Source organism: Neofelis nebulosa, chromosome 18 (assembly GCF_028018385.1).
Source record: "Neofelis nebulosa isolate mNeoNeb1 chromosome 18, mNeoNeb1.pri, whole genome shotgun sequence".
NCBI lineage: Eukaryota > Metazoa > Chordata > Mammalia > Carnivora > Felidae > Neofelis > Neofelis nebulosa.
In genome coordinates, this window is record NC_080799.1 from 27,832,952 (window position 1) to 27,840,903 (window position 7,952).

At 46.3% G+C, this 7,952-nt stretch overlaps 1 non-coding gene across 1 annotated transcript; it reads left to right on the forward strand.

Moving 5' to 3' along the window:
* The first annotated feature begins 3,136 nt into the window (after positions 1-3,136).
* Positions 3,137-3,218, forward strand: TRNAL-UAG (transfer RNA leucine (anticodon UAG)). The gene has a single exon. It is a non-coding gene; the product is annotated as a tRNA-Leu (tRNA).
* Positions 3,219-7,952: the final 4,734 nt, after the last annotated feature.

Below are 7,952 nucleotides of genomic sequence, written 5' to 3' on the forward strand. Positions count from 1 at the left end.
TGAGAGAGAGAGGGAGAGACAGAGTGCGAGTGGGGGAGGGGCAGAGAGGGAGTCACAGAATGCCAAGCAGGCTCCGGGCTCCAAGCTGTCGGCACAGAAGCCAGAAAGAGACAGGAGATCATTCCCTGAGCCGAAGTTGGACGCTTAACTGACTGAACCACCCAGGTGCCCTCTATTTTTTTTCAAGGTTTAAAAAATAATCTCTACACCCTAGGTGGGGCTGGGGCTCAAACTCAACCCTGAGATCAAGACTCAGCACTTTCCATTAGCAAAACGCTGACAGAGTTTAACTGGGTAGAGAAATTCAAGGTGATTTTATTTCATTTTTGCTTTTCTTTCTTTGCTCGAGTCTCAACAAGGAACACATATTACTTTTACAAACGTTATTTTGAAACGTCACTCCAAACCAAACCAAAAACCAAAATGAAACAAAACCTCAAAATGAAGCAGTCTAGCGGCTTTGGGTTCTGTGGCCTCCCCACCCTCACTGTGCTGGGGCTGGCTTTGCACAGAAGCTGACCTCTCTCAAGCGGCACCCTTGAAGACACAAATCACCGGAGAAGCCGGGTCAGCAAGTCTGTGGGAGGCCACACGGGCCAGCGGGGGAGAAATGCTCAGATGAGCTCATGGCCTTGGTTCCCCTGGATTTTTGTTCTTTTGAAGAAGCACCTCTTGGCCCGAGGGTATCTGGAAACTCCTCCCAGAAGACCTGCTCTTTGCCTGATCAGGTCTAGTAGGTGCAAGATTAATGTTCACTTGAATTAAGTTATCAGAGAGAGAGAGAGAGAGAGAGAGAGAGAGAGAGAGAGCTGGGGTGGGGAAAGGTTGCTCCCGGCAAATGGGAGTCACGACAGGGATGGGTGTGTGTTTGGGGGTGGCGGTAGATAACCTGAAGAGGTGTCTGTTTCCTGCTTGTGGCCACAGGTGATCTTCCAGAAGAAGAGACCACAGTCTGGCTACGTTCAGACAAAAGATCTATGAGCTAGCTCTCATGCTGGGCAGGTCCAGTCCAGAAGCATTTGCTCTGACTTCGTCAAAGCCCACATAGCAAGAGGGAGCGGCCTCGACCAAGGATGCAAAACCACCAGTATAAGGAAGAGTCTTACTGCCAATACTGTTCTAGGTCCTGGGGAAATAGCTTTGGGTGAACAAGACACGATCACCTGCCCTCCCGGAGTCGACATTCCAGCCGGGCCCATTAGAGACCTCAGAAAAAGCCAAATACCAGCTCGAGGCAGTGGTGGGGAGACGTATGTGGAATAATACCACCAAGTGGTCAGCACCCATGTAAGAACTCTGGTGGTGAGCAAACTGAGGTACTGGGAGGGAGTGGGGAGCTCAGGCCGCTGGAGTCACCACCACCACACCACCCACACTATGTGCCAGGGAAGTCTGAGTGCACGACGCACATCACCACGTTTAACCTTCCTCCGCTTCACTCCAGTGTAGCCAAGTACACGGAACAGTGCCCGACATGTTGAAGGAGCTCAAGAAATACCTGCAGAATGAACGAATGAGATTCCCATAGCAATCCTGTGAGCTGGGTATCATCATCGCCCCATTACCACTACAGACAAATAACTGAGGTCCAGAGAGAAGTAGTTTTCCTAGGGTCAAGGCTCAGGCTGTGTTCCCAAGCCCACAGGTCAGTTTATACACTGTTTCGGTTTTCTATTACTGCTGTTACAAATTACCACAAATTTAGTGGATTGAAACAACACAATGGTTTTACGGTTCCAGAACTTAGAAGTCCAAAAACCAAGGTGTCAGGCACTTGTGTTCCTTTTCATAAGCTGTAGGAGAGAATCCGTGTGCTTACATTTAACAGCTTCTAGTTCATTCCTTGGCTTGCGGCTGTATCACTGGTACCTCTGTTTCTGTCTGCACGTCTCCTGCTCTAATTCCTACGTCTCTCTTCTAAAGACCCTTGTGATTACCTTGGGCCCATGTGGATAATCCAGAACAGTCTCCCTACCTGAAGATCCTTAATTTAATCACACCAACAAAGTCCCTTTTGTCCCATAAAGTAACATACTCACAGGTTCTGGGGATTTGGATGTGGACGTCTTTGGTGGGTGAAGGAATTATTCAGTTTACCACACCCACCTGTCTAGCTTTACTGTAGTTTTGTTATTTTCCTTAAATATGCAAGGAAATGGAGAAGCCTATGTGTAGGTAAAATTCGAAAAAGTGGACTAACTAAAAGCATCTGAGACTCCTGAGCAAGGAGGAAGGGGGATCGAACTTGCAGATATCAAAGGAGACTTGAATCTTACTTACAGCTTAGTTCAGTTTATTTTTTATTTAAGAATATTTGAAGCAAATACACAAAACGTTAACTTATTACGGATGACGGGAAATGGAAGTTTGCTATGTACTTATGTATTATGTATTTGATCTGTACTTATTGCATTAAAAACAAAAAAAACACTGAAAGAGCCTGCATAGAAGAACACTGGGGTCTTGGGAGGCTGGAGAATACTGGCTCTGCCTGGGGCAGCTGAGACAAGTTACTTCGTCTCTCTGCGAGTCAGTTTCTCCCTCTCTAAGATGTGGCCAAGAATTATGATTGAGGGAGACCAACATACAAATAATCTGTAACAATATTCATTGACATTGTAACGACATTCACCTAGACCGGTGATTCTTACCTCGCAATGGCAGGGACCAGGCCATGGGGCCACCTGGGATTGCAGAGATGACGTGGAATAGGGCTGGGAAGTCCGCAGGATAGGGACCTGGCCGGCTTCTGTGCATAGCAGGGTTCCGCGCGGGACCCCCCAGCCCAGCAAGGGAGGGAGCGGCAGCGCGGCACCGTCCCCTGGTGGCCGTAGACAGTATACGACGCACACGGCAAATCGAATGCACACACGTGAGGACTGAATATTCATGTTTAACACTCAGGAACTCTTCTCTCCCTTTAAATGTGGCATTCTGACCATAGTTATTGCTGTCAATCATATAAATACTGTGATTCCAAAGCCGCGAAAGAAGCCACAGATCAAGATACCTTCACAGGCGCAGGACAATCCAGGTTGCTATTGGGCATGCGCAAAGCTAAGAGGGCGGGGTCACAGAGTGTGAGACACTACGTCATTAGACTAATATAGTCTCAGCGGAAAGCCTTGTGGCGGGCGGTAGCGTGGCCGAGTGGTCTAAGGCGCTGGATTTAGGCTCCAGTCATTTCGATGGCGTGGGTTCGAATCCCACCGCTGCCACACCCCTTTAGGGTCTCACTTTTTCTTGAACCCTTCAATTTGTTTATCATCTCCTAATCCCTCTTCCTCTTTTCTCCTTTATGACTCTGTTTTTACAAATGAAATGGAGAGCAAGCGGGAAAAGCAAGAAACTGCAGCCCAGGCACTGCCTTTCCCTAGCCCAGTACACAAACCCACCAATCCTGCTATCTGAAAAAACAAAACCAGAAGTGTCTCCTTATGTCCAAGGGGAAAGCATCTGAAATAACTTTAATAGTTCCCAACAGACTGCCTACATCTCTAATGCTTCCAGGGGCGGCCAGAGTGAGCAGGCCGCTTTACCCCTTAAGGACAAAGGTTAGGTGGGGGTGATTTTAATTATGACCTGAGTTGGGAGGTTCCTTTCCCCGCATGCTCTGTATCCTATGGAGAGCTCCGGCTGACTCCACAAACCTCCGTTGGTAGAAAAGGTGTCAGGTGACCCTGTGGAAAGGTTGAGATATCACGGGGCCTGCCCCACGTGTGCTATCAACCTTGAAGTTCCAGCTTCATTGATCCACCCCCTATTTGGCCTTCACGCTTGGTTCAGGGGCCCCTTGTTTGTTTGCTTGCTTGTTTATTCAATAACTATGAAGGGCCTACTATGTGCAAGAAACCAAGTTTGTCTTGAGGCTACAGAGCACACAGGCAGGTAAGCTTCTCATCAGCTTTCCAGCTGTGGTAATTTCATTAATTACACCTGTGCGGAGTGTTACCCAGTGCACAACATGCTCACCTGGCTCAGGGTCAACCTAGGATGTGTCATTTCTCTGGGACTTGAAATTGAGAGATCAGGTATGTGAAGTTGGGAGAGAGGAGCTCAGGAAGAGGAATCAGATTGTGGAAAATCCTGTTGGCAAACGAGAGCCTGGTGAGTTTGAGATGCTTTGAAGGCAATTCAGGGCAGCTGAGCAGAGAGCGGCAGGGACTAATGGCAAGAGATGAGGCTGAGTGTTAGGCAAGCAGGGTCATGAATGCTAAGCTAAGGCCCTGAACTTGGTCCTGAGGGCAGTGAGAAACCATCAAAAGGTTTTAAGATGGAGGGTGGCATGTTCCAATTTTGGGTTTAGAAATTTCCTTCTGGCAGCAGGAACAGGAGGTTCCATTCAAAGCCTACTTCATTTGTCTAGGAGAAAGGAGAGTGGCTTGCAGCATGGTTGTGACAGTGTGTAGGACAGAGAGATGTTTTGGAAGTGAGTCTGACCAGACTCACTGAAGAAGGTATGAAGAAGAAGGACGTGTCAAAGTGATGACCAGGTTTTGGACTTGAGCCACTGGATGGTGGCTCTGGTGTTGCCTCTTTTTTCCCTCGGAGGGAATATAGGATGAAGAGGAATTTGTGTAAAGATACTTTCAGCTTGATTCACAATGAGTGTGAGATGTGGGACATGGGCTTGAGGAGGAGGTTGGACATAGAAGTCTGGAGGTCAAGAGAACACTCTAAACAAATGATACAGACTTGGGAGGCAGTGGAATAGACGTATTTGCTCAGGAAGAGTGCACAGGGGCAGTAGAGGGGCCAAGACAGAGTCCTGAGGAACATCATCTTAAATAGAGGGCAGTAGGAGGGGTGCCTGGGCGCCTCAGTCAGTTAAGCACCGAGTTTGGCTCAGGTCATGATCTTGCGGTCCGTGAGTTTGAGTCCCGCGTCGGGCTCTGTGCTGACAGCTCGGAGCCTGGAGCCTGCTTCAGATTCTGTGTCTCCTTCTCTCTCTGCCCCTCTCCCGCTCACACTCTGTCTCTCTCTCAAAAAAAAAAAAAAATAATAAAACATTTTTTAAAAATGGGGGACAGAAGAGAGGAGACAAAGAAGGACTGGTCAGAGACATAGGTGGAAAACAGGTGTGGTGTCACATAAGCCAAAAAGAGTATTGCAAACAGGAAGTATCCAACCATGTTGAACACTGCTAAGAGGCTTGGCAAGATAAAGACTAAAAAATATCCATTGGACTTATGATTTATGGACAAGGTCATTGACCCTGATTAAAGGCATATTGAATGAGTTGAAGAGAAGAAACAGAAACATATGTGTGGACAACTGAACACAAAATTTGATTTTGAGGAAGAAAGCCATAGGAGCACTAGTGAGAGAGGAAATGGGGAGTTAAGGGAGGATATTTTTCAGATGAGAGAGACTGGAGGATAATTTTTATTTGTTTTTTAGTAAACCCTACAGCCAACATGGGGCTGGAACTCAGGTCCCTGAGATCATGCTCTTTCCACTGAGTCAGCCAGACACCCTGAAACTGGGGGATATTTTAGACACCTGGCCTTGCGTCTACAACAGGGAATAGTTTCACCGATGATTTTTTTTTTTTTAAGTTTATTTATTTTGAGGGGGAGAGAGAGAGCGTGCTTGGGAGGGGTAGAGAGAGAGAGGAGAGAGAATTCCAAGCAGGCTCTGCACAGTGCAGAGCCTGATGTGGGGTTCGAACTCACAAACTGTGAGACCATGACCTGAGCCAAAATCAAGAGTCAGATAAATGCCTAACCAACTGAGCCACCCAGGCGCCCCTTCAGGGTATAGTTTCAGCACTGACAGTGGAAAGCTCATGGATTTACCGTTGATGATCCATTCTGATTGGCTGCTCACACTGCCAGCTCTATTTTCTGCATTCATGTTGCTTTTGCTCAGTGTTTCCAAGTAAGCTAGGCCCTCCTACCTCTCTCAGAACCTCATGCATGGAGGGCTGGTTATCTGAGCTGCCTCTAAAATCCTCACAGGAACTCTGTCTGTTGGGTGCAGGTGCTACCTCCTTTTCCTTTGGGTAAAAACACGAAAGGAGGGAAGCTTTCTTGGCATAGTGACCCACACAGCCCCCAGGCCCAGGGTGTACATGTTCAGAGCCTCAGGAAACAGATGACTTAGAGAAATGGAGAGAACAAAGGAATTGATTTTCCTTTTGTTTTCTGAAAGCTGAGTTTTGGCAGTAGACAAAAGGTGTAGAAGATTATGCGAATAGTCAAAGTCTGTTTTCCTGGCCCTGGGAACAGATTTCTCAGGATTGATAGAGGAAAGTCAAAGAAGAAGGAGGTGAGTTTAGATGCAAATGTGTTACTGAGAAGAAAGGGAGCCCAAGGGCTGCCAGCCCCAAATGGCCTGAGGTAGATACCAGAGCTCAAACTAAGCCGTGAGATGGCTGAGGTGCAGAAGAGCGGAAATAACCATGAGGAGCGTTGGGCCAGTGAGCCTTGGACAGTGCCTCCAAATTACTTCAGCTGCAGAGGAGTAACCCCCACCCTTTTTAGTTAGACACACTCCCAGATTCCCCATCTGTAAAAGGGGAATGATAAACCCTACTGTAAGGGTAGCCCTAAGAATTAAATAAGAGCATACAGCGATGCCTGGGTGGCTCAGTCGGTTGAGCGCCCGACTTCGACTCAGGTCATGAGCTCACAGCTTGTGAGTTGGAGCCCCGGGTCGGGGTCTGTGCTGACAGCTCAGAGCCTGGATCCTGCTTCGGATTCTGTGCCTCCCTCTCTGTCTGCCCCAACCCACTCGCATTCTGTCTCTGTCTCTCTCGAAAATAACATAAAAAAAAAAAAAAAAAAAGAGGTTAGAGTGGGAGAGAGCCAAAGCATAAGAGACTGTTAAAAACTGAGAACAAACTGAGGGTTGATGGGGGGTGGGAGGGAGGGCAGGGTGGGTGATGGGTATTGAGGAGGGCACCTTTTGGGATGAGCACTGGGTGTTGTATGGAAACCAATTTGACAGTAAATTTCATATATTAAAAAATAAATAAATAAATAAATAAATAAATAAAAGAAAGAAAAGAATTAAATAAGGGCATACAGATGAAAGCCCTTTCAAACTGTCAAGCATCAAAACAGACATAAAGGATTATTACTGAGCTTTGAAAAATTATATGCACACAAGCAGTTCAACCTATCAAAGAAGAGCATACAATTTTTAACTGCTTCACAAACTTTCTTAATTGTTCAGCAGAGAGGGATACACTGGGGATGGTCATGTTGGCTCTAATACATTCGTTCCCCTCCACCACAAGTTTTGTTAGGCTTGTGATGGTTTTCTTCTCTGCCAGGATCCATTGTTTGATGGGCCAGTTCCACTTGTACACATTATGATATATACATGGATATATTTAAACACTGATATCTTGATACAATCAATACCAAGACAATGTGGAAGGGGGCACTGTTTCTGTGGAGAGCAAGGCTGGATTAAGAAGTTTTGTGAGTTTAAACATTAAAGATTCTGGTGATCACCACTGCTCCCTTATTAATATATGTAAGAAATAGGGGCACCTGGGTGGCTCAGTTGGTTAAGCATCCAACTTCAGCTCAGGTCATGATGTCACAGTTCCTGAGTTCTAGCCCCATGTCGGGCTCTGTGCTGACAGCTCAGAGCCTGGAGCCTGCTTTGGATTCTGTGTCTCCCTCTCTCTCTCCCCCTCCCCTTCTCATGCTCTGTCTCTCTCTCCCTCTCTCAAAAACAAATAAGCATTAAAAATACATATATGGAAGAAATACCAAATTATAAAGTATGACCAAAATAAGTTCTAATTCTTCCCATTACAATTATATTGGTACTTTTTCAAAAGGTCCAATTCTTTAAAAAATTATTTTTGGGGATATAATTTACATAGAATATTAGCTTCAGGTGTACAACATGATTTGATATATGTATATACTGTGAAGTGAGCACAATATCCAGTTAACATCTGTCACCACATATAGTTATAATTTTTTCTTGTG